Source organism: Macrobrachium rosenbergii, chromosome 1, assembly GCF_040412425.1.
Source record: "Macrobrachium rosenbergii isolate ZJJX-2024 chromosome 1, ASM4041242v1, whole genome shotgun sequence".
Taxonomy (NCBI): Eukaryota; Metazoa; Arthropoda; class Malacostraca; order Decapoda; family Palaemonidae; genus Macrobrachium; species Macrobrachium rosenbergii.
In genome coordinates this window covers 27,628,511-27,631,973 of record NC_089741.1, presented here as the reverse complement: position 1 = coordinate 27,631,973, position 3,463 = coordinate 27,628,511, and the positions used below count along the sequence as shown (strand labels likewise).

Sequence of the window (3,463 nt, the reverse complement as noted above, 5' to 3'; positions counted from 1 at the left end):
GGTGTCGGGTTGGGAGTGTAAGTTATTCTGCGTTTCTGAGGACACAACAACCTCCCCCCTACGACTATTGGTAGTGCTACTTGAACGAGTACTAGTAACAGCAAAGAAGGTGTAATACTGCATTGTATCTATACTGCCAAACCACTGGTACATCACCTAGCTTAATTCATGAAAAGATCTGACTCTCTGCATGATAGGACTTTATAAGTATTAGTAGCAGTAGTAGTAGCAGTATAGTTGATGGACTATGACGAATTTAATTATCGAAAGAGCTTTTCTTGGAGGGTACAAAAAAAAAATGGTGCTTGTCACTACGCTCTGATACTGAGAAAGACTCGTACTTTTATTTTAATGAAATTTACTCTCCCCCCTCAGAAAAAAAAACAATAAATAAATGATACTCCAGACTAGGAAATAAATACTACAAGATGTGAGAATTCATCCGTCACATCGGCCAGTATTAAGAAAGAGACTTCCGGCGCACTGCCCTACACGTCGACAGAGCCCGAACGAACGAGACGGAGGAGCGAAACGGATACACCCTCCCTTGGCAGAGGTCGAAGTCACACTGAGGACTGACTGAACACGGGGTCTTCTGCCTTGTTGGGCCGTTGACTCGGTGCCCGACTGAGACGAGCCAGGTGAGAGAGAGAGAGAGAGAGGAGAGAAAGAGAGATCAGGTAAGAGGTTGTGAGGGCTGTCGAAGGGGGGGGGGGAAGAACGAAGAAACTAGAGAATTGAGAAAGGAACTAATGCGTTTACCAGTGATCCAGGCTCCCTTAGATGCCTTGTCCGGGAGGTTATTAGACTCTTTCATTTTTCAAGAAGGCTGAAAAATGAAAACTGTCATTCAATGTCTCATCATGAAAAATTATATTTATGCAACTTTGAAAACATAAAGGAGAGTGCAATCGGATTTTCCTGCGTGGAAAATTGAAATTTTTCTACCCGTAGAGGGGTTAGTGCCATCAGTGCACTTCACGCGGTGCACTGTAGGCATTACTCAAGATCTTTTGCAGCGTCCCTTCGGCCCCTAGCTGCAACCTCTTTCATTCCTTTTACTGTACCTTCGTTCATATTCTCTTTCTTCCATCTGTCTTTTCACCCTCTTTAACGACTGTTTCATAGTGCAACTGAGAGGTTTCTTACTGTCAATTCTTTTTCAGCACAGAATGACCTCCTAGGTCCCAGCACTTGGCCCTTGGCCTAAGATCAATATTCTGTTCTATTATAGAAAGTTTCTGGATGGGATGAAATAGACAGATCTCCGTACTTCGATTTCCATTGAATATAAGTGGATTCCCGCTGAAGTAGGTGGGATTCAATAATATTAAAAAAGTCCGTTCATACCTCCGGGAATAGAGGAAACACCAGCATTAACTGGGATCCATAAGCGCTCATTGAAAGGTCACCGACATGTAAATAGCATTGAACGTGGATGGGGGGAAACTCTACGGTTTTATAAACTCATATTTCAGTGTAATTTCAACTACGACTCTCTCAATTCTGAGAAATTGATTCCTCAGATTCACTGAGAAACGGTTCCTAAGATTCATTGAGAAACGATTCCTCAGTTTCACTGAGAAAAGATTCCCCAGATTTTCTAAGAAATGATTCCTCAGATTCACTGAGAAACGATTCCTCAGATTCACTGAGAAACGATTCCTCAGATTCACTGAGAAGTGATTCCTCAGATTCACTGAGAAAAGATTCCTCAGGTTCTCTTGAGAAATGATTCTTCAGATTCATTGAGAAACGATTCCCAGATTCACCGAGAAATGATTCCTCAGATTCACTGAGAAACGGTTCTTTAGATTCACCGAGAAACGATTCCTCAGAGTCGCGGAGAAACGGTTCCTTAGATTCACTGAGAAACGATTCCTCAGAGTCGCTGAGAAACGATTCCTCAGATTCACTGAGAAACGATTCCTCAGAGTCGCTGAGAAACGACTCCGTAGATTCACTGAGAAACGATTCCTCAGATTCAGATTCACCGAGAAATGATTCTCGCGGCCTGGGCAAGGAGCGAGTTTGAATTAATGAGACGAATCAAAAGATAGTCGAACTAAGATTGTGGAAACTCCATAGATTTATATCACCAAACTTAGGTGTATTCAAGGTATGACTTTCCCTTTAGACAAATACCAAGGAAAGCTTATTTTCAGGCTGCACAATGAGTAGGATTCCGTATTGGTACAAGGAAGTAGGATTCATTTATATAGCTGGTAGCCTTTCATCATTGGCACTCTGTTGGTAGTATTCCATGCGTCATTTTTCAATATCAAGGTTCCTATAGCCTTGTGGGTTACGCAGGTGACATTTTTGAATTTCAAGGTTCATGTCTAAAGATAAAAGTACACCAAAAATGGGAAAATAGTTCTATATGAGGTTCTATAAATATATAAATATAATGAATATAGTACCACAAGATAAGAGTACTATATAATTCACTTGGTTCGAAGGTTCGAAATGTTAGATTTGTACAATGTAGATTATGGAGAAATAAATCCATAATTATGTACGGGTACAGATGTATTTTAAAGTAATGATAAACAGAGAACTTTCGAGAAAATATGCGATTTCCCTTTTCAAGAGATTGAAAAGGGGAATCGTACAAATTCTCGAAAGTTCTCTTTTTGTCTTTATTTTTAAATATTTTTACCCGTACGTAACTGCGGACTTGTTTCTCCGTTTCAAGACTCAGCTACTGGGCATTTTAATATTCTCCGTTTCAAGACTCGTGCTAATAAGCATTTTAATATTCTCCGTTTCAAGACTCGTGCTAATACTAAGTATTTTAATATTCTCCGTTTCAAGACTCGTGCTACTAAGTATTTTATCATTCTCCGTTTCCAAGACTCGTGCTACTAAGCATTTTTTAATATTCTCCGTTTCAAGACTCAAAGCAATAAGCATTTTTTTAATATTCTCCGTTTCCAAGACTCGTGCTACTAAGTATTTTTTAATATTCTCCGTTTCAAGACTCGTGCACTAAGTATTTTTTAATATTCTGCTCAAGACTCGTGCTAATAAGTATATTTTTTTTAATATTCTCCTCCTGCTCAAGACTCGTGCTACTAAGTATTTTTTTAATGTTCTGCTCTCAAGACTCGTGCTACTAAGCATTTTTTAATATTCTCCGCTCAAGACTCGTGCTACTACATTTTATTCGCTCCAAGACTCGTGCTAATAAGCATTTTTAATATCTCCGTTTCAAGATCAAAAGCATTAAGTATTTTTTATCATTCTCCTGTTTCAAGACTCAGCTAATAAGCATTTTAATATTCTCCGTTTCCAAGACTCGTGCTACTAAGCATTTTTTTAATATTCCGTTTCCAAAGACTCGTGCTACTAAGCATTTTTTAATATTCTGCTTCCAAGACTCGTGCTACTAAGTATTTTTTAATATCTCCGTTTCCAAGACTCAAAGCACAAGCATTTTTTAATATCTCCGTTTCCAAGA

At 39.0% G+C, this 3,463-nt stretch overlaps 1 pseudogene; it reads right to left on the bottom strand.

Moving 5' to 3' along the window:
- The window catches only part of LOC136839924 (hemicentin-1-like), an 843,194-nt pseudogene extending 843,099 nt beyond the window's left edge, over positions 1-95 (bottom strand).
- Between the last annotated feature and the right edge of the window lie 3,368 nt (positions 96-3,463).